The following is a 27,699-nucleotide window of genomic DNA, read 5'->3' on the forward strand; positions in this document are numbered from 1 at the left end:
GACTGAGGTCCACACAGGTTAAGCAGTTTTCCCATAACAAATTGGAATCTAAAACCAAATCTGATTCCAATCCTGTGTTGTTTCTGCTGTCCCATAAAGTATGAAAGTTTTTGATGTTATTTGATTCTCTATATAAAGCCTATAAAAAATAGGAATGCTGCAGCATGACTGTTCTCTATATTTTCACTAAGAAAAAAAAAATGGCTTCCCTGAACTTTCTGCCCCTTCTATTTGTTCCCATGGCAACCTATTATAAGTCTTTCATAAGTGTTATCACTTTATTGTGTTTGCCCAATTATTTATCTCTTTCTACTAAAAGCAGAGAAAAACAGCATTGGTGGTGGTGCTGGCAAACAAGAGGGGGACAAGAGGGCCCGCCTTTGTCACCTAGGTTAGATACAAAGCTTGGACTTGAACCCATCCTCGGCGACCGGGGCTTCGTCTCACGTAGCTCCTTCCAGGGTCCAACCCGTCCTCCTAGGTGCAGGGCCACCTATTCGTGGGTGTCATCAGCCACAGTGCCCATAACTGATGAATTTCATAAAGGCCAACAAAATGTGCGACACCTGGAAGAACACCACCCCGTTACAAAATAAAAGAACACAGCAGCACTAAAAGCGGCACGCGCCGTAATTAAACTGTGATAAAATATATGAACAGAATAACTGCAGTAATCATTACAGAAATAAATATGCAGATCAGAATTGATCGAACACCTCAGTACATTCTAATTTACTTATAACGTGGAATAGGTGGTGGTGGTGGGGTCTCCACCAGTAAGAAGGCTTTGGGCCTATAAAGATCCTAAAAACGCCCGATGGCCACATTAAAATCAGCTCTTTTTATGAGGATCAAAACAACTCCAGATTGTCTGGCATATGAGACGGGAGAGTGTGAACAGCTCTTTTTTTTTTTTTTTTCTTTCATCACAAGTAAAGCAGCTTCTCCTTCTTATATAACCATCTTACTCAGGCTCAGTAATACAGCATTTGGTGAGGTCGTCATGTACTATTTGTGGCTCACTTAATCCTAGTGTTCCTCCCGGGGATAGGCCTAACCGAAAGATGTTTCATCTTGGTGTGTTTTTCCTGTGAAATTTTTGATCCAATTATCTTTTAATCTTTTGCTGCACAGTGTGTTGGGCAAGCAACTTAGCAGCGAGAGCCCTCGTCTATAATGACAATTAGCCCAAGAGACAAGAGGACTGAAAATATTTGAAATCAGGGACAGTGATTCTAAGCAGGAGAAAGCTTTATCATTTTCTTATCTCTCTGTTCCAGAGGACACCCAGCTAAAAGAACAACTAGATCTTCAGGATATTGTCAATTCTCTTAGTGAGGATTAATTTTAGTTCCAGCTCCCCTATATCCCCATCCATGCAATGAGTCTTGTTAATCCCTGAACCATGAACATTTCCATGACATTCAAAGGAGATCTCGGGAATCGATGTGGACAACGTGGTTCCATACTGGGGAACCCTACAACCCTGGTGGGCAATGAGGGCTTACTGTGCTTAACTACAACGAAAGCCAAGGATGTAAAGGGACTCTGCACTTTTGTCACAATTTCCCAGCCTTCTACTGACTTCCCATCCTTTATTCTCTGGGCTGAACTCTTAGACCAGGATTTCATGATTCTCTTGCCAATCTCCCTAACTCCCTCGGCCCCTTGGCCTTCTCCCGTGCACATTTCACACACCCTTGTCCTGTGTTCATTCCAGGACCTGTCACTTGCTTCCACACGAAGTCAGCCGAGTACCGTTGACCAGATCCCCTGCTGTTCCACTTGCAGTCGGCCTCGGGAGAGTCCTCCTTCTCTTACCCTTTTATTTATCTTTGGTCAGCAGCCTACCCCAGTTCCAGTGCATCCTAAACGTTCTCCTCAGGTCCTCATCCCAACACTCAAGCTCTTCAAAAAGCTCACCCACCTCCATAGAAGCATCAGGCTTGTGCCCCCTCAAGTTTCCTTCCCAATTCTCAGAAGTCTCTCTCTGGCCACACCTTCTCCTCCAGTCTGAGAAAAGGGAAAGTCTGGAAATTACTGATTTAGATAGAAGTGAATGAAGGACTTTCCTACTAAATCTAACTTTCACTTGGTCAGCAGGGTAGTTCCTACTGAAATAATTTGCCTTTTTTTTTTATTTCTAGAGAAAACATCTCTTTTAGTTTAGGTTAATCAGCTCTGTAAACTATTAGTACCCATTATTTAAAATAAATGGGAAAGTAGAAATAGAATAACTTCATACAGTGGCTTTTAAGGATTACATTCTAGGGTATATTCCGATGTCCATATGCTCTCATCTATTCTATATTATCTTTAAACATTTCTATTGGGGGGAATTTTGGGACCTGGGGAGAATTTTGGGACAATCAGAACTTAGGCAATTTAGATAATTGGACAAGAGCCCTCTATACCTGGAAGGTCACGTGCAAGTGGGAAATATGTCCCTGTGATACATCTATAAGATCTCTACTCCAAAGCATAAACGTGTCTTCTAATTCCTGTTAGTTTTGTATGGAATTAAGGCTCACTTCTAGCATCTGTCTCATTTCCCACATTGTGTGGATAAATTTTCCCAATCGGGATATGCTAAAACAAAGAGTAATTCTAACTATGGGTCACTCAAATAAGAGAAACGTTTTTACCCAATTTTTTTTTTAAAGACTTGTTATATGAGGAGAGCTGATGTCGGAAAGACTGGCTACTCAGCTGGCTGTTAGAGCGTCTCCTGACACCCCCTCTTTAGTAGTGGCGACGTGGGTTTGCAGATTCAGGATGTGACCTATGGAGAGTCCTAAGGAAAGGAAACTCATGGCTGGAATTCCACCAGCGACGTGCCAAATCGCCCTGGCCCTGACCAGCTAGGGCCAACCAGTTCACTTGGGCAGCCCAGCGTTCTGGTTTCTGCAGGATACTTCTGGAAACGGTTCCGTTTCACCCCTTCCACGGTCTTGGGCTAATCTTTGCAGATCGAATGCCCACTGGCAATTTTGAAGGAAGGATCAAGTCTGCGACTGATGAGACTAGAACTAGTGTCAGAAAGTCTGGCATTGGGCAGCACTGGTGGCTCAGCGGTTTAGCACCTGCCTTCAGCCCAGGGCCTGATCCTGGAGACCCGGGATCGAGTCCTACATTGGGCTCCCTGCATGGAGCCTGCTTCTCCCTCTGCCTGTGTCTCTGCCTCTCTGTGTCTCTCATGAATAAGTAAATAAAATCTTAAAAAAAAATTCTGGCATTTGTTGTCTCCACTGTAATTTTTGGTGGCATCACAGGAATATAGAAAGATATCAGGTATTATGGAACTGCAACACCCAACGAGTGAAGGCCAGGAATACAAGGTTCCTTTTTCACATTCAATGTATTTTTTTCTCTTGTAAGTACATTTCTCATAGTCATTGAAGGCAATGAAAAGTGCTACTGCCTGGTTTTAGGAAACATTAATATGACTTCTTAGGCCTTCAGAGAAAGAGAGAGAGAGAGAGAGAAGGACACCGTGTGTTGTACACAGCAAACTTGTTATTAAGTTTCCATGCCTTATTCAAGACCCAGTCTTAGGAATTCTGCTCCCTTACCAGATTATGTGAACAAATCCCAACCCTGATGCCAGCCATTATTCACTGAGCCCAGAAGGGGACATCTGGCTTGAGATGACTCACTGATTTTCTCATCTGGGAGTCTGAAATTTGTATCCAGAAGTTCTAGTTAATGTCATAGGAGCTTTTACTATGCAGCCCTTCCATGTTCACTCAGAAACAGAAAGAGGCAAGATCTACAAAGGGGCAAATGCTTAGAAAGACGCCAGTAAGGTCCTGAGTGATAGGTATGCACGTGAAGGGATGAGGGAGAAGGAGCAAGAGAACCTAGGGACTAAAAGAGAATGGAGACTAACTTAGCCCCCAGCTGCTTGCTTCTTGCAATTCTTGCCCTTAAATTACATAGATCATCCGTGCATGCTAGTAAAAGTTATTTTGTTTGTTTGCTTCTGTGTTTTAATCCAATATACACAAGTGTGTAACTCCCAGCAAAATGATTCCTAGGAGAGTATGAATACATCCGCTAAGTAATTGAAGCATTCCTTCCAAACTAGAATACCTTCCATATAATTTTTGATAATATTTTTGGTAAGCAAATTTTCTATTCATGTTTCAACATTTATTCTGTACTTAAAATATGTATACATATATGTATATGAAATATGTATATTCATATATATGTGCATGCGTGGGTGTATCCAATTTTTTTTTAGGAAACACCCACAAGACATTCAATTAGTAATACCACTTATGTTTTGCCCATGTTAAAGAACCAACAAAAACTCCCTAGTAATATGTCTTTTGCATAGTGATTAAAAACATGGGCTTTGGTGCCAGACTGACTGAAATATTGGGAGGATTACATGAATTAATTTATGTGCAGAACTTGGAACCATTTCCCACATATATAACAAGCATTCAAAACTAGTATAGCTTATTATCATAATGTTCATTATCTTTATAATTATAATATATAATAAGCATTCAAAGTTATTGTTTTCATCATAATTACTAATACTATCATTATTAAAAAGTTGGTTTAGTCTCTGGAGAACTTGTTATAAGAGAGAACTACAAACCTAAAAGAGCAAAACCACCTTTTCAAGGACCATAAAACTATTTAAATTCAGAAAACAAATCAGCCAAAATCAAATATAAAAGCACTAAGCTTAAAGGATGAAGGTTTCTTCTACTTGGGAGCCAAATTAGTGGTAGAACATGAATTTGAAGAAGGTTGGACAAACTGAGTTTTGCTGCTTAGAGATTGTTTGGCAACATGGCAACAAGACATCAGCCAAGATCCTACGACTCCAAGCACCTTGTACTGCTTTATAAAATGTATGAAAGGGCTATTGACATCCTCTTGGAAAAAATAAGAGAACAAGGTGGGATCAAGGGTAATTGATATGGCCAGAGACTTGAGAAGTATGAATAAGAGCTCAAGCCAAATGCCTTCTTGATTATTATTCAGGCTATATGTGTGGCCCAAGAAACTAAATCTGTCAGAGAGTATCCTTTTTGCTGTACTTCCATCTTAAATTTACTCTCTTAATCATTAGAGCAGTACTTAAGATGACCACGATTAATATGCTTCCTAAAGAGTTTAAGAATGTCTTAGAATAATTATGAGTAAACTGTTCTATAAACCATCAAACCGTAAATACTCTAAATTTTGTGAGCCATTGTTTCTCTGTTGCCAGTACTCATCTTTTCCTGCCGTTACAGCCTGGAGGTAGCCAGAGACAACACTAATGAATGAGCTTGGCTGGGTCCCAGTGAAGCCTGATTTACAAAAACAAGAAATAGACCAGATTTGGCCTATGGGATATTGCTTGCCAGTGCTTGTCTTAGAAGATTCCAATCACTTTTCCCCAACAATCTTCTCTCTCAGTAAATACTTACTTAGAGACTTGGTAGGCACTTCAATATTGGTTAATCTCTAATGTTTGATAGAGCAAAAAAAGCCAGACCACTAGTGTTTGTATCTAAAGAGGATGAAAGCAAACAATTGGAATGGTAAGCTTCAGGTCATGCCTTGTAGTGGCAAGGAAGAGGAGAGACAAGATATGCCACTGCTCAGATTATCATGCATGTGCTACAGTGGTTCTTTAATGAATCTGGGTTAGAAAATAGAATTATAACACATCAAGCAGAGATATTCCTACTAGGTAAAAGGAAGAAGGCAGGTGCATAGGAAAAAGTCGGTGAATAGGGCTAATTTCCCAAAGGAAATGGCTCGGTCCTAATACAGGGAAGTCATCGGACTGTGAACACTACAGTGACAGAAAATATACTTCTTCACATATTTGGGACCCTAACACCGAGCCTGCACTCAGAAAATGTTTAATAAATCCTTGTTCAAGCATATCCAATCAAGTGGCAACAGGGAATATAATCTAATCATACCAATAGGGGATCCAAGCGGTGGTCATCACTAAACCCTGTGTCTTTACGTGGAAGATGTCCAGCTCAAAAGATGACGACATGAGAACAGAATCTAGTCCTAGAAAGTAGAATACAAAATCCAAGGAGAACTTTGTGAAGTAGGAAAGAAGAGAGGAGGAAAAATCTAGGCCCTACTCCAGAGCAGGTCAACACTAGAAGAGGAAGCCATTGGAATAAAGGTGTCTTGGGAAAATATGAGCATTTCATATCTACAGTATTGGATTCCCAATCTGATTGATAAAAAGGAGACTTAAAGGGGATCCAAAGGAAGTCAAACAAGGAACCCATCAGATGTTACTGGAACACTGACTTCTAAACCTAGAAGAAATTCTTAGCTTCAAAACTCAGTGAGGTTGATGATATAGTATCATAAGTCAGGGAAGATTTTTAGGGACGAATAGAACTTAAACACATGGGTATTGTGTAGAGGTAGCATATAGTTGAAGAGGAGAGGTTGAAAGGTTGGTTAAAATACAGTGTAATCCACTAGGATCATAGACCTCAGAGTCAAGTATCTTGGATTTAAATGTTGACTCTGCCACTTAATGCTTTCCCACGTTTAGCTTTCACTCTTAAGCAAGTTATTTAATATATTTATCTTCAGTTAGCATTCCTATAAAATGAGCATAAAAATAGCACCTGCCTCATAAGATTGCTATAAAAGCTTAATGAGGGAAACATGCAGAGTGCCTTTTGTCTGGCTATATAGGAACTTTTCAATAAAGGAAAGATTTTATTAAATAGGAAAAGGAAAAAAAAAAACTAGTAGGGAAATAGGTCTAGCATGTCCTACATTAGTATTTGTTAGAATATATTTAGATTTATCAAAGTACAAATCTAGGAGCACCAAGTTCATTTTTCTTTTCTTTTCTGTATTGGCAAGAGCCAGCACTCTTGGACTTTGCAAATTTTGCTAAAAGCAATTTCCAGGATAGATTCAGAGCCTCCAGCAAATCAGATTCTAATCTATGGGTTTGGGTTGAAATTTAGAGACTGCTCTACTATAAGGTAAACTGGCAAGTTCCTGGCTTGAAGAAAAATACACGAGCTCCAGCATTGCAAGGAAAAATTTAAATTGTTCCTAAAACTTTCTCAGAATCAGCCACTCCTCAGTCTTTAAATTTTTCCTGAAACCAAAAAATGAGCCTAACATGAGACAGTTATCCTTTGGAAGGCTGTCAGAATCAGGCTTGTAGGCCTGTGATGACCTCAATCTGAACCTTTGGAGGAGTCAAGAGAACACTAGTGTGGCCTGGTATTCAGTGTATCAGTGGATTCATCAAACAGGAGCTTTTATTCTTTTCTTTTATTTTTTTAAGTTTTGTTTATTTGAGAGAGCAGGGCAGTGGACGGGGACAAAGGGAGAGAGAATCTCAAGTCGACTCCCCACTGAGCGTGGACCTGACACAGGGCACAGGGCTCCATCCCACAACCCTGAGATCATGACCTGAGCCAAAATCAAGAGTTGGTCACTTAACTGACTGAACCACGCAGGAGCCCCCAAGAGCTTTTATTATTTATGGTTTTCTGTGGCACAGTGACCTCTCCCTCCCAACCTTGCAAAAGGCCAGATTTGGACAGAAAATAGAAAACTCAGGATAGGGAGAATGTCCTCCATCTCCCATACCTCCCTGGACACAATGGGCTTCAGAGACTTACTTCAGATAGTCAGTCTAGCAGATGGCATATTGCCTGATGCCAAATATCCTTTGGAGAAAATGAAAACCAAGCCCAAGTGCCACGAAACCTTGTCATAAAAGGTATATTCTTTTTCCCACATTTTTCTAGATGTAAGGTGGTTTGAGTTTCCAAATGAACTCTGTTAAACATTTAAAATATGTCTTCAATGTGATTATAAGTCACTTAAAACATCTTCCAGGCTACCTTTGTGATATTTAATTCATATCAAATTTAAATACATTTCATTTCCTGAATCGAGAGGCAAAAAATTCAAATAAGAAGGAAAACAAAACTTTGAGTTTCTGTATTTTCTTATTTGGAATGATTGAATGTAAGACCCACAACACCTTGAGGCATTGCAACACTTAAATTATGCTTTCACCTTAAAGAATCAATATGGTCATTTGTCATTAAACAGTGACTCAGAAGGAAAATATCAACAGCACAAGGACATTTCATTTGAATTTTCTCTCGGACCTCCTACATCAGAATCAATAGGAGTATCACTAAAAAGCTGTGATACATCACCCCCCAATCCCCCCAAAAAACCCAGTTAGTTAACTAGAATACCTGAAGTAGGGACTCAGAAATTCACTCCTTGCCAAAGTTTCCAGCAGATTCTTGTATACTATAAAATTTGAGAATCCATGACTCAGGGATTCTGTTCTGACACTAGATTCAGTAGTCAAAAAGATTTTTAAAGTAAAATTTACATAAACTTTATAATTCATTTTTGTCTATAATTTCTGGCACATCACGGACTATTCTATTACATTAAAATATTGTATTAGTAATTTCTTAAACCCAAATAAAAATTTTAACTTTCAACCAAATATGCAAAATTTTGGTATCTTTTCCTATTGGAACTATATATAGTATTAACTGGAAATTTCAAAAAATAATTACCTTGTCTTTCACAAGAAAAAAAGAAAATTTAATAAAAATCCGTGGAATTATTATCAAGCATTGGGAACATAGGAGCAAGGGACCCTTCTTTCTGATAAAATCAGCACAAATGAGGTAAGCCCCATAATTTCCCTGGCTTCACTTCAGTAGAGTATTCTAAGAACACAGTTCTGGGAAGAAGGACTGAAACAGATCAAGGAAGTTTTGTTGAGTTGAGAAAATAGAGATTCAACCGTGAGAAAGTTGAGGCAGGAAGAATTTTCAGGCCAGGGACCTGGAAGGAGTGAGTCATCAGAGGGAGAACCTCAGAAATCTGTACGGAGGTCTACCTGGGCGGGTTGCTAAAGACCACGTTGTATATGCGTAAAGTGAAGCTCAATGATACCAAGCAAAAATCAAAATGTTTAACTATACAATTTCTGAGATCACACAGGGGTAGAAGATATTCATCCTCCAACCAGCAGAGAGTAGAATGCTCAATAAAAATTCAGGGTATTTATCAGAGACCCCAGAGAGTCAGACCTTAGTAATAATGCTACACTGGGTAAAAGGCTATTCTAAAACTTTCATAACAAAGATTAAAACTAACTTAAAAAGGAGACCAAAATAAAAGGCTGACAAGTCCAGCTTGATGAGAAATGGCTTATTAAGGGGCCTTACTGGACAGAACCCTGTCTAGGCAGCTGCAAGATGAGTAGCTCTCTGTAATCCCCTCCCTTAAGACCTTCTGTACCCTAGAAACTGGGAGTACGTGCTGGGGAATCACCCGAGGAGAGAATGCTTAAGAACCGACTGTGCCATCCAGGTGCCCCTGCATTGTTTACATTTTTAAATAAACAATAAAGGGGAAAAAACATCCCCTTCCAAAAAAAGGTAGTATGTGTCACAGTCATATCTCTAGGGCAGATCAAGGGTGTTATGCCCTGGAGTATACTCAAGGGTAGTAATTAAACAAAAAGAAAGAATGTGGAAAGAGGGTCTGTGCTCAAGAAAGTTTCAAGCCACAGCATGGTCTTCATGGTAGATTTGTTCAAGATACTGTTAGTCTGGTTCCCACTATAGATACGATGTATGTAATCATATCACAATGGCCGGGATCTGATCCAAAATTAATAGGATGTGAAGACTTGGAAAAAGGTCATCTATAACCATCTATATAAAAACAGGCATAGAAATGATAGAAATCAAAGGATTAATCGTTTAAAATTACATGTATATATACATACATATATATGGAAGATGAAAAAATCAGCTTGGTAGACTTAAAAGTAAGCTTGTACTTGACACTGAAGAACATACCAGTAGATTTCGAGTTCTGATAGTAGCAACCATCTAAACTGAGGCACACAGGCAGAAATAAAACAAAATGTAAAAAGCCTCAGTGATTTGTAGGACATCATCAAGGGGTCAAACATACCTGTCATTTGAGTATAAGGAAAAAAAAAAAAAAAGGAGTAGGCCAAAACAATGTGTAAAAAAATAACAGCTAATTTTTTTTCAAAGTAATGAAAATGTAAGAAGCTGATAATATTGAGCAAGATAAACAGAGAAATCATACCATGGTATACACTGGAAAACAGTGATAAAGGGAAAACTTCAAAGCAGCCAGAGAAATAAGCCACAGTACATATAGCAGAGCAAAGATAAGGATAATCTCTGACTTTTCATGAGACCAAAAAAAAAAAGTAGGCAAAGTTGCTACTGACAAAGTTGCTGAAAACAATTAAAATTTTACATGTAGCAAAAAGTCCTTCAAAAGTAAAAGGAAACCAAAAACATTTGCATATAAATAGTACCTAAGAGAACTTGGTGTCTGCAGACCTACACTGTGAGACGTATTAAAGAAAGCTCTTTAGAGTGAAACCTTGATCTTCAAAAATTAATGAAGAGAGTAAGAAATATTTAAAATGTGCAAAAAATATAATTTTTTTCTCACTTTAAAAATTCTTTAGAGTTGAGGCTATAGCATAATACTTATAACAATGAATTGAACATATATGAAAGTTAAACACGGCAACCATAGCGCAAAGAAAATGAGGGAGAAATGGAGGTATATTGTGGTGAGATTCATACATCATATGTAAGGAATGTAATAATATTTGAATATAGACAACGATAGATTAAAATTGTATATTGTAAATCTTAGAGCAACCACTAATGAGCAAAACAGAGAGACAGCTTATAACTCCAAAAAAGGACATAAAATTAAATAATAAAAAATAATCAGAAAAAAGGACAAGCAAAGGAGAAAAATTAAGAACAGAAGCAACAAATATAATGATTCTAGACTTGAACACATCCAGATCAAAAAGTAAATATAAATCTTCTATGTAACTCCAAATAAAAGGCCGTGATTGCTGGACTGGTATGTTCGGTTTGTAAGAAATGCATTTAAAACATAAAACATACATATTTTTAAGTAAAAGGGTGACCAATCACATACTTACTAATAATAAGAAAGTGGCAGTGGCTATTGGATATCACAGAAGTAGACTTCAGGATGAGGAATCTGACCATTCCTCAAGAATAATGCTTAATAACAACAAAAGGCTCAATTCATTAAGAATAAAAATGCTTAACGGGAGCTCCAAAGCTGATGAAGCAGATACTCAACAGTTTAAAGGAAAAATAGGCAAACACAGAGTTAGAGTGTGGAATTCCAACCCTCTTCTCGCTAAAACAAGGACGTAAGGCTATCGGCAAGGATACAGTTGGTTTGAGCATCACTCTCTACCCGCTGAGCTAGTGGACATTTATAGAACAGCCAACAATACCAGAATACATACTTTTTTTCAAGTGCACACAAAACTTTAATAAGATGGACAATATGATGTCATAAAATTATTCTCAATAAATTTTAAAATGATTGAATTTACATGGAATATACTATCTGACTATGGTAAAAATCAATAAATTTTAAAAATGATTTTCTAAATATGTGGAAATCACTTTTTTGGATGGTGGAAATGTTCTGAACATTCGTCAAATATACTGCCTTATATTTTAAAATGGGACCATTTTATGGAATACTTTTATTAATTTGATTAAATATTAATTAAAAGTATACATAAAAATACTCATTTGACCTCGTTGAAGTGTTAGAAAACTTTTATTACTGGCTTCATTTTCTAAAGAGATTTATTTAAAAAAAAAAAAGAGATTTATTTGTACTCCACTCTCATTTCTTATTTTAACATCTGGCTCAAGTTCTTTTTTTATGCTGGAAAAGAATTCTGGAGCTACTACTCTGCAAGCTTGGGAGCATGCCACTAACCAGTGCACGACTTCGGAGGGGAATAGCCGTGGACTAAGGGAATGAACAAACAAATCTCCAGATTTTAAAGCATGAAGCAAAAGCCCAGAACTTTTTACCACTTCTCGTATATTAAGCTCTTTTTTGTTTGTTTCCCTTCTCTTTTCTTTCCACTTTATCATTAATATCTTGTACTGACCTATTTTCCTACTTCTTAATCCTTTTTTCTTCTGATTTATTCTGCCTTCAACACTATATTGAGCTCTTAAATTATTTAGTTTTCATTTCTAGAATTTTCTCTTTTTAAAAAAGATTTTTATTAATTTATTCATGGGAGACACCGAGAGAGGCAGAGACCCAGGCAGGGGGAGAAGCAGGCTCCCTGTGGGGAGCCCGATGTGGGACTCGATCTGGGACCCCAGGATCGTGACCTGAGCCGAAGGCAGATGCTCAACCGCTGAGCCACCCAGGTGACCCTCTAGAATTTTCATTTTGTTCCTTCTTAAAATAAATTACTCTCTACTCAATGATCTTATCAAATGTTTTCTTGAACCTATTGGTCCTTTCAAAGTCCATGATTGCTCACTCCCCAAAATAGGTCACCTATATGTCTGTTTCTAGTATACATATAAATATTTAACAAAAAAGAGAGAAATCTAATTGATAGTGACAACAGATCAGTGTCTGGCTGTGGCCAAGGGCTGATGGAATAAGAGAACTGACTAAAAAGAGGCAAGTAGACATATTTTTTCCTTCTTCCTTTTTTCTTTCTTCTTTCTTTCTTTCTTTCTTTCTTTCTTTCTTTCTTTCTTTCTTTCTTTCTTTCTTTCTTCTTTCTTTCTTTCTCTTTCTTTCTTTCTCTTTCTTTCTTTCTTTCTTTCTTTCTTTCTTTCTTTCTTTCTTCTTTCTTTTTCTTTCTTTCTCTCTCTCTCTCTTTCTCTCTTTCTTTCTCTCTTTCTCTCTTTCTCTCTTTCTTCTTTCTTTCTTTCTTTCTTTCTTTCTTTCTTCTTTTCTTCTTTTTTTGTGGGTGGGGTAAGAAAATGTTCTGTATCTTGATTATGGTGGTGGTTACATTTGTACATTCCTTTTGGTCTTGTACCTTTTAGTTACTAATCTAGTCCTAGACCTTTTATGTAAATACAACTAAGCTACTCATTCATACATACATTTATTCTTCTGTTGATTCCAACAATATTAAAAGCTACTGCATGCCCATCCTTTTACTAGGGACCCAGCCATAAACAGGACAGACTCCGCTTCCGCCTCGTGGAACTTTCATCCCCCTGGTGGCCCTCTATCTTTCATAGTTTTCTCACACTCTTTTGTTTATATAAAATGCCATGCTGTTTCCATCTATATATTCAAACTATACACACTTATTCAAAGTCAATTTTAAAGGCCACGGCCTAAGTGAATCCTTCCTGTGCTTGAAGCAATCTCAAGCGAGTCTGAACTCTCATGTTAAGTTATTTGTTCCTCTAAAGGTATTTGTGTAACCTATCTTGCATTATTAATGAGGTAGCCCATCTGACTAGACTTCAGATTCTTTAGGTGCAAGAACCTTACTTGGCACACTAACTCTTCTATGTACTTCAGTATTTAGAAAAGTGCCTGGAACATAGTAAATAGTGATTAAGTGAATGAATACAAAAATATATCATTGTAATGTGTATAAAATCATGGTCTGCATTTTCATATTTTCTACCTAGCAATTCACCAGATTCTCCACTTCTAATTAGTGAGTTTGAGTCACTTATAACCCTACCATGTCTAATTCTAGCTTGCATCTTCTGTGATACTTTATGCTCACAAACCAGATAATCAAGCTTATTAAGGACTGTGTATTAAATAAATGTAATTAGGTACTTAGGGAGGCTATAATGACTTTTCATACATTAAAGCATGGCTTGAGAGTTTGGGTTTTAAATCTAATAGCTCAGAAAGACTATTTTGTCAACATTCACATTTGGTTTTATATTTTGAAGAATAGACAATGGTTTCCAGAAGTCTGACCTCCATAAAAATAGGGTACTGTATTGCTAGAAAAATCATTCCTTTTATAGAAAATGGCCATTCTAACACTGGATATGTGTCCTCTCTGACAAATGAATTCTAGTGTTCAGGACTCAGAACCAGACAGCTGTCACAGCACCACTGAGGATTCCTCTAAATTGGAGCAGATGGTGCTACTTATTTGGCCATCTAATGCTATTCTGAAGTATCAGTTGGCCAACTGCTGTGGTGGAGGTATGAAAATAGGAGATTTATTTAGAGCCAGAGGATGCAAGCACAAATGTTTTGGGATGCATAGTTTAAACTGATACAGAAAAATTGTATACAACAAATTGCCAAGCCAGATCTATTAGAGGGTGTGGTTATAAAGCCCCAACTCTCAAATGAAAGCAGTCATGGAAAATACAACCTCTTTGGCCAGCTGCACTGTAATCTATTCCATGCCCTTTTCCCCTGAGACACACACATGCTCACAGGCATACTCACACATGCACACAAATAGAGCACATGTATTTCTACACATACAGTTACTAATCAGTCTGACATTTAAATTTAATGCCGCTAAGTAACCAGCTGGGTCACCTGTGGCCAGTCTGTGAAAATATGCACAGCATGTGTCAGTGGCCTACATCAGAAGTGAGAGTTTTTCTCAGCTCTGGCTTTAAGGTAGCAGCTGCAGTCCTATGTAGCTTTTTATCAACACACAACAATCTGGGCTTTCTGCATTACAAGGATATCAAATATTCTGGTCATGCCTTTGGTCATCTCCATAGCAGCTATGGCTCATTCCTTATTGGAATTGTATCTACTTAAACAAAACTCTGCTTACCACTGTTCAAAACACAATTTTAACTCTAATTTATATCATTAACTATATATAAAGCCTAAAGATAGCTTACAATATCTATTAAATAGAATACCAGTGCGTTGTAAACTCTTTTTATAAAGTCAGTAAATTTCTACTATGTGTATAGTGAACTTCTTACTTGAGAGAAATGAACTAATTAAATTATTCAACTGAGCAGCAATTTAGATTGGTATGCTATGTTCCCTAAAAGGGAGTAACTTTTTTTTTTATTTATGATAGTCACAGAGAGAGAGAGAGAGAGAGGCAGAGACACAGGCAGAGGGAGAAGCAGGCTCCATGCACCGGGAGCCTGACGTGGGATTCGATCCTGGGTCTCCAGGATCGCGCCCTGGGCCAAAGGCAGGCGCCAAACCGCTGCGCCACCCAGGGATTCACAAAAGGGAGTAACTTAAAAAAAATACACAGAAAACTTAGAGATCATTTCCAGACATATGTATTGGAGACCAAGCATATACATGCCACATGAATTGGAAATACCAAAATGCTGATCAAAATGACAAATTAAAATAAACCTAAGTAAATCGATGGATCAACTTTGCATAGTCTATCAAGAAAATTGAGCCTTTCATGGATAAAGAAGGCTTTAAAACACAGAAGGAGTACCTAGCCATGGAAAGGGGAAGGCCCCCAAACTGATCAAGATCAAAGGCAACTAGGAACTCCCAGGAAAGATGGCAGAGTAGGAGGGTCCTGAGCTCACTGCATCCCATGGACACACTGAGATAATAGCCACATCAGTGGGACTAACCCAGAAAGCTACTTGAAGACTGCTGGAACACTTTTCACAGTAACTGTAGAGAGGAGGCCACATCAAAAAGGGTAGGAGGGACAGAGACACAGTTGGGAACCAAACCCCTATCAAGACTAACCACAAATGGGAGGAACCACAAGGACAGAGGAGCAGGATAATCAGCCCTCGCACCAGACACTCCAAGCATGGGGAACCTGCACTGGGAATATTGGCTTTGAAAACCAATGAGGCTTAACCACAGTACTTATAATTATTGAGGCTTAACATGGGTACTTTGAAAATCGGGGCTCAGCTCTGAGAGAGCCTTAGAAAACTGAGTCCCTGTCCTTAAAGAGCCAGTATAACAAATAACCTGGCTGAGCTACAGCATAGAAATGGCAGTTTGAGAAACATCTGGGGTATACTGCAGGTGATTTATGTACTAATCTCAGAATGTGCACTGGAACAGCAGGAAACTTTAGGAGACTTACCCAAGAACATAAGTTCTGTGGGCACCATTGTTCCCCACCCCTAGGTAGACTGGACACTTGGAGGAACCAGCAAGAATACTTGCCACCTGTTCTCCTAGCCTTGCATACCCCACCTCCATGCTCTCCTGTGGATTTACCCCATCCAACCTGACCCACTTGGCTCTCATCCCTCCAAAGCAGCTCCTGTCCCCACACATCCTACAAACAACTCTAGCAGGGACCTGAGCCACTTCAAAGTGACTTCTGCCCCTGGGAGAGAGAAAAATAACCACATATATCAATGGCCTATAGTCTCAGGTGCATGGACCTTTAGTTGGTAGTACAGCAAGTACCCAGCTGATCAGTCCCAGACTAGGTGCCAGCATCTGGTATGGCTGGTTGCATAACCTGCCAAAGAAAGCCTTTCAGAAGACAAGGCAAGCAGAGTTCCCTGAAAGTGACTACAGCCCTAGCAGATGGGTTAAGGGCAAGCAACTGGTCTGACTGCTGATATTGCCCAACCACAGGACTGTGCCAGCTCCAGACTGTCACCTTAACAGCATAGAGACCAAACCCTGCCCAGTATACCCACAAAGGCCAATTGAGCCATTGCACCCAACTGGACTGAAGGCAAATGAAGCTCAGCTACAAGAGTAGGACACATGTGACCTACATGGGAGAATCCATGAAGTATCTAGTTCTGGTAAACAGAGGACAATAAATAGTAGAGTAGAGGAAGCAGAACAGATCAGTGATCTGGAAGAAAGAGTAATGGAATGCAACTAAGCTGAACTGTAAAAAGAATAATAAAAAATAAAAATAGATTAGGGGAACTCAGTGACATCATTAAGCATAACAGCATGTGCATTATAAGAATTCCAGAATGACGGGATCCCTGGGTGGCACAGCGGTTTAGTGCCTGCCTTTGGCCCAGGGCGCAATCCTGGAGACCCGGGATTGAATCCCACGTCAGGCTCCCGGTGCATGGAGCCTGCTTCTCCCTCTGCCTATGTCTCTGCCTCTCTCTCTCTCTCTCTCTCTCTCACTGTGACTATCATAAATAAATAAAAAATTAAAAAAAAAAAAAAGAATTCCAGAAGGAGAAGAAAGAGGTAAGGGGGCAGAAAAATTATTTGAAGAAATGATAACTGAAAACTGAACAATTCTGGGAAAGAAAAGAAACATCCAGATCCAGGAGGCACAGAGAGCTTCCAACAAATTAACCCAAGGAGACCTGTACCAAGATACATCATAATTAAAATAGCAAAAAGTAATAATAGAAAATGTTAAGATCAGCAAAAGAAAACAGTTACATATAAGGGAAACCACATAAAGGTCTCAGCTAATTTTTCAACAGAAACTTTGCAGGCCAGAAGGGAGTGGCATGATGAGGTCAAAGTGCTGAAAGGAAAAAACAAACCAAACAAACAAAATATGCAACAATGAATACTCTTCCCAGTAAAGCTATATAATTCAGAAGAGATAAAGAGTTTCATGCAAAATGCAACAATGAATACTCTTCCCAGTAAAGCTATATAATTCAGAAGAGATAGTTTTCTATGCAAAAAAAAAAAAAAAAAATTAAAGAAGTTCCTCACCACTAAACTAGGCTTTCAAGAAATGTTAAGGAAAGGCCATAATCAGGAGTAAGAAAATTATGAAGGTAAAGAAAATTCACCAATAAATCCAAATATAATCAAAGTAGTAGAATAATCATTTATAAAACTAAGACAGAGGTTAAAACACAAAAACAGTAGGATCATTTAAATCTATAAAAATCAATGAAGAATTCACAAAATAAAGGGATGTAAAGTACGAATCAGGTGCACATAAGAAGTGGAGGAGTAAAAGGGGCTTTAAAAGGGGTTCAAATTTAAATGGCATCAATTTAATATAGAGAGATATATGCATAAAATGTTGCATATGAACCTGATGGGAACCACAAATCAAAAACGTATAATAGGGGAACCTGAGTGGCTCAGTGGTTGTGCATCTGCCTTCAGCTCAGGGCATAACTCTGGGGTCCTGGGATCTAGTCCCACATTGGGCTCCCCTCAGGGAGCCTGCTTCTCCCTCTGCCTGTGTTTCTGCCTCTCTCTCTCTGTGTCTCTCATGAATAAATAAATAAAATATTTAAAAAAACAAAAACAAAAGCAAATACATATAGTACATGCACAAAAAATAGAAAGAAATCCAAGCATGTCCTTAAAGAAAGCTATCAAAACACAAAGGAAGCAGCAAGAGAAGAATAAAGAAATAGAGAAGAACTATAAAAACGGTGATAAAAACAAGTAATAAACAAGACATTGCACTTGTAGGGGACTTCAGGACTTCTTCAATAGAGAATTCAAATTAATGTCATAAAAAATATTCACTGGCTTTGAGAAAAGAGTGGAGGCAATAAGTACCTACCTATAAATAATTACTTTAAATCAGAATGGACTAAATATCCAATCAAAAGCATAGGGATACTGAATGCATAAAAAAAAACAGGATCCAATTGTATGTTGCCTACAAGAGATTCACTTTAGACCTAAAGACAGATGCAGAATGGAAGTGAAGGGATGGGAAAACATTTATCATGAAAAAGGAAGGAAAAAGAAAATTGTGACAGTAATGCTTATATAAGACAAAATAGACTTTCAAAGACTGTAACAAGAAACAAGGACACTACATAATGATAAAGGGAACAATCCAACAAGAGGATATAGCAATTGTAAATATTTGTGCACCCAACATGGGAGCACCTCTACATAAAGCGACTATTAACAGACATAAAAGAAGAAATTGACTGTAATACAATACTAGTTGGGGACATTAACACCCTACTTACATCAATGGGTAGGTTATCCAGACAGAAAATTGGCAAGGAAACAGTGGCTTTGAATGACATATTGGACCAGATGGACTTAATATATTCAGAGCATCCTATCCCAGAACAGCAGAAGACACATTTTTTTTCAAGTACACATGGAATATTCTCCAGAATAGAGCACATTAGGCCAGAAAAGAAGTCTCAATAAATTAAAAGGCCTGAAATCATATTATGCATCTTTTCCTACCACAATGGTATGAAACAAAAACCAATCACAAGAAGAAAATCCAGAAACAATATGCCACTAAACAATGAATAAGTCAACCAAGAACTTAAAGAGGATATCAAAAAATATAGAGACAAGTAAAAATGAAAGCATCAATCCAAAACAGGATGTAGCAAAAGCTGTTCTGAGAGAGAAGATTATAGCAACGTATGCCTACTTCCAGAAGCAAGAAAAATCTTAAATAAAACAACCTAACCTAACAACCTTAAGGAGATAGAAAAAGAGCAACAAACAAAATCCAAAGCCAGGAAAAGAAAGAAAATCATAAAGATTTGAGTAGAAATAAATAAAATAGAAACTAAAAAACCCAACAGAACAGATCCATGAAACCAGGAGCTGGTTCTTTGAAAATAAAACTGATAATCCTTTATTCATATTCCTTTAAAATGGAGAGGACTCAAATAAATAAATAAAACCAAATATGAAGGAGGAGAAATAACAATGAAACCACAGAAATACAAAGGATTATAAGAGAATATTGTGAAATATTATATGCTAGAAAACTGGACAACCTAGAAGAAATGGATAAATTTCTGGAAACATAACTCCCCAAAACTAAATCAGGAAGAAATAGAAAATTTGAACAGACCTATTAATAGCAATGAAATTCAACTAATAATGAAAACACTATCGATAAACAAAAGTCCAAGACGAGATGGCTTCACAGATAAATTCTACCTCATATATAAAGAAGAATTAATATCTGTTCTTCTCAAACTATTCCAAAAGGAGAAGAGGAAGGATAGCTTCCAAGTCCATCAACAAAGCCAACATGAACCTGATAACAAAACCAGATAAAGATACCATAAAAAAGGAAACTACAGGCCAATATCTCTGATAAACATAAATGCAGAAATTCTCAACAATATACTAGGAAATTGAATCCAACAATATATTTAAAAAAAAAAAACATTCAGCATGATCAAGTGGGATTTATTTCAAAGGTGCAGGAGTGGTTCATTATTCATAAATCAACAATGTGATATATCCACATTAACAAGTGAAAGGATAAAACTATATGATTATCTCAACAGATGTAAAGAAAAGCATCTGACAAAGTTCAACATCGATTCATGATAAAAACTCTCAACAGAGTAGGTTTAAAAGGAACATATCTCAACAAATAAAGACCATATATGAAAAGCCCATAGCTGACATCACACTGGATGGATGAAAAGCTGAAAGCTTGTATGTAAAATCAGGAACAAAATGTGGATGTCCTTTCTCACCACTTGGATTCAGCATAGTACTAGAAGTCCTAGCACAGAAATCAGACAAGAAAAAGAAAAAAAAGTTATTATACTTTGTAAGGAAGTGGTAATGGCACAAAAATAGCACAATTTGTAAGGAAGAGGTAAACTTTTATTATTTACAGATGACATATACTGTATAGAGAAACTGTCAAGATTCTACCAAAAAGCTGCTAGAACCAATCAATGAATTTAGTAATGTTGCAGGATACAAAATTAATGTACAGAAAGGTGTTGTGTTGCATTTCTATATACTAATAACGAGATAGCAGAATATGATTAAAAATACAATCCCATTTACAATCGCACCAAAAATAATAAAATATTTAGGAATAATAATCTTAACCAAGGTGATGAAAGACCTGTACTCAAAGAACTATAAAACATTGATGAAATAAATTGAAGATGACACAAATGGAAAGACATTCCATACCCAGGGATTTGAAGAACCAATATTGTTGAAATGTACATATTACCCAAAGCAATCTACAGACTTAATATAATTTCTATAAAAATACAACAACACAGGGTGTCTGAATGGCTCAGTCAGTTACACATTTACCTTTCCCTCAGGTCATGATCCCAAGGTCCTGGGACCAAGTCCCGCATCAGACTCCCTGCTCAGTGGGGAGCCTATTTCTCCCTCTCCCTCTGACACTCTCTCTACTTGTGCTCTCTCACTCTTTGTCAAATAAATAAATAAAATATTTTTAAAAAACACAAAATACAAACAACATTTTTTACAGAAATAAAACAAATAATACTAAAATTTGTATGGAACCACAAAAGACCCTAAATAGCCAAAGCAATCTTGAGAAAGAAGAACAAAGCTGAAAGTAATATAATACTAGATTTTGAGATATAGTAGAAAGCTGTAGTAACCTAAACAGCATGGTATTGGCACAAAAATATACACACATATCACTGGGAAAAATAGCACAAGAATAAACCCAAAGGAGGTAAGAATATATGGTGGGCAAAGAATATACAATGGGGAAACTAGACCACTTTATTATATCATACACAAAAATAAACTCAAAATGAATCAAAGATCTAAATGTGGGACCTAAAACCTTAAAACTCTAGAAGAAAACATAGGCAGTAATTTGACATTTTCCTAGATATGTTCCTTCAGGCAACGGAAACAATAACAAAATTCAACTATTGGGATTACATCAAAATAAAGAGCTTTTGCACAATGAAGAAAATCATCAGAAAAAGAAAAAAGCAACCTATTATATGGGAGAAAATATCTGCAAATGATATAATCCACTATAGGGTTAATATCTAAAATATATAAAGAACTTATATAACTCAACACTCCCCATAATAATCTGATTAAAAATGGGCAGAGCACCTGAATAGAAACTTTTCCAAAGAAGCCATAGAAATGGCCAGCACCCAATAGCACTAGTCGTCAAGGAAATGCACATCAAAACCACCATGTGATATCACCTAACACCTGACTAAATAGCTGGAATCAAAATGAAAAGAAATAATAAGTATTAGTGAGGACGTGGAGAAAGAGGAACTCTTATGCACTCTTGGTGGGAATGCAAGCTGGTGTAGCTACTGTGGAAAACAATGGGTAGATTCCTCAAAAAATGAAAATTATATTCACCATATGATCCTGAAATTCCTCTACTGGGTATTTATCCAAAGAAAATGAAAGCAAAATTTTGAAGAGATACGTGCCCTCCTATGTTTCTTGCAACACTTTTTACAATAGCCATGATATGGAAGCAACTCAAATGTCTATACATAGTAGAATGGATAAAGAAGATGATAGATGATGATGATGACAATGATGAAGATAGATAGATGATAGATACACACAATGGAATATTACTCAGTCCTAAAAAAGAATGAGACCTTGCCATTTGCAACTGGATCTACAGAGTATGAAGCTAAATGAAATGATTCAGTCAGAGAAAAATAGATACTATATGATGTCATTCATTCACAGGTGGAATTTCAGGAATAAATGAAGAAAGATAAAAAATGGATTCTTAAATACAGAGATCAGACTGATGGCTGCCAGAGGGGGAGTGGGCAGAGGCATGAATGAGTTGGATGAAGAAGACCACTGATCTCGATGAGCACTGAGTAGTGTACAGAATAGCTGAATCATACTTTGTACCTGAAACTAAGATAATGCTATGTGTTAATTGTACTTCAATAAAACAGTGCAAAGGCAACTAAAAATGGAAATTGCTTTAAGTACGTACGTACATACATACATAAACTCTTACACTAAAATTGAGAATTGTCCCAGGATGACCTTGTAGCATTAAATGGGTAAAACTTAAAAAAACAAAACAAAACAAAACAAAACAAAACAGGGATGAATATCAACTATAGAATCGATGGAGAGAGGACACTCATGATCACAGCAGGCAAAGTGCCCTGGGGACAGTGAGCTAGAAGCAGACAGACCTGTGAATGCTTTTCTCCTTGTGGGAGAAAATATTATCAAGGATGTCTCTACCAAATTATCTTTCCAGTAGGTTCTAAATCCTTGAAACGCCTGTAGGGAAATTTAGGGGCAAAAGTGTCATCCATACTGTTAGGACAGTAAGAGCCAGCAGAAATAGCAGACTCCAAGCTGTTGGCATTTATCAGCACAGTCTCTTGTCTGACAGGTATGGTCATAACTGATTTCTTTTTGTCCCAGGTTAACTCTTTGCCCTGACTTGAGATTTATGACTCAAATTATTTAAATCCTATTAATTTCATTTCACAGAAAAAAATCTATTGCTGACTTGCTTACTGATTTACTTACTGACTGGCTGGTTCAACCTCCACCCCATCTCCTGTTCTTTGCTACCATCCCTTCTACCAACTTTCACCAGGTAAATTAGGCCTGATACTCAATTTGCTGAATTTTAATTTCAAGCTTGTGAACTATACCTGTTTTGCAATCCATTTCCCATTATCTGGAAGAAGTGCCGTAGACACAGATTCAAAATGGTAAAATTGCAACATACTCAGGTAAAATGAACGAATCAGACTTAGAGAATCCATATTATAATGGTTAATATTTATGGAATACTAAGGGATAAGGTCTGTTTTAACTTTGCATGCCTATGTCACTTAATTCTCTGACAGCTCTTTAACATAAGTAATAACCTCATTTTACTAACGAAGAAGCTGAGGAACAAAGAGATTAAATAATATACCTGCTACTGCTAGAAAATAGCAGAGCTAGGATTCGAACCTAGGAAGTTTGGGGTCAGAGCCTTTCCTAGTAACTATTAAACAATCTTCTTGAGAAATGAAAAACACTAAGGAAAAAAAAAATAGGGTGCTCTTAGGATAGTGTGTAAATCATCATTGCAAATTACAATCTTCAAGAACATCTTTGGATCACTAACGCCACAAACCCATACGTACTCATCAAGAAATTAGGTTCTGGAGAGCCTGAGTAACTTAGATTGATGAGTCTGTAGTTGCCATATCTAGACTGAATATAACGAAAGAATCTCTAATGACAGGGGGAATCCTAGACAGCTTCCAAAGCTTTTAGGAAATTGAAGTGGTTGTCTATTTTTAGTTGTCAGGTGTATCTTTAGTTCTATTCGATCCTAAGCTTCAAAACAAGGCAAATGTCCCTAGAAGTTATATGCCCATAAGAGATTTTAGACACATAACTGGGATTGCTATTCCTATCAAGGGAGGATATAGTGCTATTTTACCACACAGAGTGAAAATCCATGGTTTACTGTTGAGCAGAGTGTCAATAAAACACAATATCGAGCTTAAAATGACAAGGTTATATGATGAATTTGATGTAGCCTTAATCATTAAATAGCGCTATAGCTCATTATATAAAGACTCTGCAGCAATTCTACTATCTTGGGGGTGAAGGACTAGGGAGAGTCCATAAGCTGATAAGTATAGTAAGACATGTCAATACTTTGCATGATGATTGGTGCTATGATTTGAATATTTGTGTTTCCCAAAATCTGTATGTTGAAAACTTAATGCCCAATGTGGTAGTATTAGGAGGTGGGTGATGATTATAAAAGAGGCCCAAGAAAGCTACCTTGCCTCTTCCGCCATGTAAGGATACAATGGAGAAGTCAGCAGCCTTCTGTTAGGAAGATGTCCAGCCTCTGGACTGTGAGAAATAAAATTCTGCTCTTTATAAGGCCCCTCATCAATGACCTGTTAAAGTAGCCTGAATGGACTGATGTGGCTGACAATCTATTTTTACTTATGTTTTCATGTAACAGGGTACTTTGTAAGCCTGTCTGTATGGCCTGAAGTTAATCTGGGTAGTCATCTCATGAAGGGAGCATGTTGCCAGGATTAATACTAGAAAGTACTGTTGAATCAGGAACATATTTGGAATGAGTGAGGATGTTCTGAGTTGAGAGTAGATGGCATTGTGAAGAAAGTGTTAATATTTTCATGTTTTTGCCTTCTCAGAGCTTTCTGAGCAAAGATTACTGGCAACATGGGTTAAAGGATGATTGATTAGAAATGAGTAGAGACCTCTAGAAAAATTTAAATATTTATTTTCTTGATCGCTTGTGTTTACAATTCATAGAGTAATAAAATCTGGAGCCCTTTGTTTACATTTAAAAGAGAGGTTGTTATAAAAACCTAGAGATCTTTTTCATCTCTTCCCAGAAAGAGTTTGTTTTCATCAGAGAGAAAAAAAAAATTTCTCTTCCTCTCTCTGGGAGAGAAGTTCATATATAAACTCTAAAATGTATAGTTTTAGAGTTCCTTATCTATAGTGTAAAACCCGCTTTTGTGCATGCAAGTGACATCTGCCCTCATTACCTTACCATACGCAGAGGAAGAATATTAATGTTGAGGTTGTTATATAAGTAAATAATTTGCCTTTCTCTGATGCAAAAACCTCCAGGATTAAAAAAATACAGATAATAAAAAATAACTAGTTATATTGTAAATAATAATATTCTAAGGTCTGATTAACCAGTGTGTTTGTTCTATATGAATGCCTCCGAGAACAATTGCTTCTCAGATTTGATTGTGCAAGATGTTCATGTGTTGCAGAAGTAAAAAAGGTCACTAATTAAGTCAATTTGGGAAAAGTGATGTAGCATATCCCTCTCTAGGATATTTACAAATTGGGGTCTACAGACTCAGAATTTAAAAATGTGTTCAGTGTTGATTTAGGATTTATAATCAGAAATACCATTGTAGAATGACCTCATAGCGTTATCTTCTCCCTCTAAATGTGTCAAAAAGAGTATCTGGAAGTTAGTGCCATATTCATGGGTTTATTTTCTGCCTAAATATCCTGGAAGAGTTACAAGTTCATGTCATCTTTTATTGCATTGTCCTCAGAGTCTTAGAAGTTACTCTCTTGACCATGTAAAAGCAGTGACTATTCACAAAGAGCAGGGCTTTTCAATACCAACAGCACATTAGAATCATCCAGGCAGCTTTAAAAAAATACCAATGCCTATGTCCCAAATCACACCAATTAAGAGAGCCTCTGAGGATGAGTCTTGGAATCTGTAAGATTTAAAAGCTTCCCAGGTGACTAATGAGCAGCCAGGCTTGTGAACCACTGATACAGAGCAGCGGCTCTCAGATTTTAATGAATGTGGGTATCACTGGCATATGAATGCAAATATCTGCAGAGCTTATTATTCAGCAGGTCTGAGGTGGGTAGAAAGCTGCTTTTAAGACAGATATTCTAGAAGACTCTGATAAAGTTCCTCATTGACCACACCTTGAGATACATTAGTATAGGCCAAACATAGCATTATGTCTGCTTCTTGACAGTTAATCAAGAATCCCACCTTCTAGAAAACAGAGAGTGATTTTCCAACTCTCCCTATTGTACCTCTCAATCCACGTCCCTTTGCAGACACAAGGGGTTTGAAATTACTTTTAAAATTCTAACAACAATGTCCTGACCCATTTTTATTGTCCCCAGCAGAACTCTGGATAAGGATGAAGAGTCTAACTTCCAGCAGCTAGACTCAGTTGTAAGAAGAAAAGCCCAGCCACCCTAGGAATACTCTCCCTTGACAATTCATAAATCCAGCTTCTCTGGGTAGTCTCTCCACCTGTAATATACCTGCTTTAGACCTCAATTACACATGAAGGAGAATGAGACATCCAAAAACATGAATTTCTTTTAGAAAATAATGGGGAGAAAAATTTCTCCTTTTGGTAATACTCAAGTAGTTCCTATCAGATCAGACAAAGATGCTATAAATAACAACTATGATCTCTGAGCAGAATATAGAAGACTCAAGGGACTGGAAGGAAAACAAAAATGCCCAAACATCAGAGAGCAGTCAGCACATAAAAAAAAAAAAAAAAAAAAAAATCAATGAGGTAAGTTTCCCACTTTTTATAGTTGCTAGCCTAAGAGCAGACCACCACTGGCATGCAAAGTAGATAAAGCCCAGGAATAGACACCAGAATATGCAGGAAGCAAAATGCAGAATATGGAAATCCATAGGATCTGGAAAGTGAAGCAGAGGATCCTGCAAAGAAGAGAACATGGGAGCCCCAAATTCTTCAAATAACTCTGTTCTAATCTCTGGCTAAACCTTCAACTATACATTCAAGAGGCAGCTTCCAAGTAGCTCAGTTAAGGCTTAAAAAAAAACCCTGAATGATGAATTCAGAATTTGTAGTTTCCCTGTATAGGAATATGTCAGAATCCAAAACTACAACATCTGATTCATAATATCTAGCATACATTCCAAAATTACATGATATATTAAAGCTACAAAAATATGACCGATTTTCAAGAGAAAAAGTAAAGTCCAAACTCAAGATAATACAGATGTTGGTTTTTAAGCAGCTTTTAAAAATATGCTCAATGAAATAAAGGAAAATATACTTGTAATGTGTTAAAAAATAAGAAGAAATCCTAGTAGAGAAATAGAAATATAAAAAGTAACTAAGGGTTCTGACACCTGATTCCAGTGTGTGGAGAGGAGGGGTTTCCCTACACATACAAGCAATTCTCAGACACCAGCTGGATATCCTATAATTCAGTTCAATTCTGATGCTAGCTACCTGGAGATAGTATCAGATTCCACAGGGTAAGGGCTCAGTCCTCCCGGACTGCCCCCATCTCAACTTCAGAGGCCAATTATAAGACTAGATTGTCATTTGTGCTTCCGGCCAGCTGTAGAGTGAAAATATCAATGACCTCACCCCCTGTACCACCACCTCCTGCTCCTTAGTTTCCATTAATTTGCTACAGTGTTTCACAGAACTCAGAGAAACATTTTACATACTAGATCACCATTCTATTATAAAAGGATATAATTTAAGAACAGCCAGAGGGAAGAGATTCCTAAGGCAAGGTACAGAAAGAGGAAGAGTTCTCATGACCTCTGAGTGCACTCTCCAAATTTCCTTGTGTTCACCAACCTGGAAGCACAACCTTTTGGAGGCTTCAACCTCTAGGCCCTCTTCTCTCCCTGGAGAACAGGGGGATGGG

At 37.4% G+C, this 27,699-nt stretch overlaps 1 long non-coding RNA gene across 1 annotated transcript; it reads right to left on the reverse strand.

The window, feature by feature from the left end:
• Window positions 1–27,699, reverse strand: LOC111093866. Its single transcript, XR_005383612.1, has 3 exons — window positions 27,630–27,699; window positions 1,928–2,013; window positions 1–566 (listed from the first exon to the last, which is right to left on the reverse strand). It is a non-coding gene; the product is annotated as an uncharacterized LOC111093866 (long non-coding RNA).

Source organism: Canis lupus, chromosome 34 (genome assembly GCF_011100685.1).
Source record: "Canis lupus familiaris isolate Mischka breed German Shepherd chromosome 34, alternate assembly UU_Cfam_GSD_1.0, whole genome shotgun sequence".
NCBI classification, from domain to species: Eukaryota; Metazoa; Chordata; class Mammalia; order Carnivora; family Canidae; genus Canis; species Canis lupus.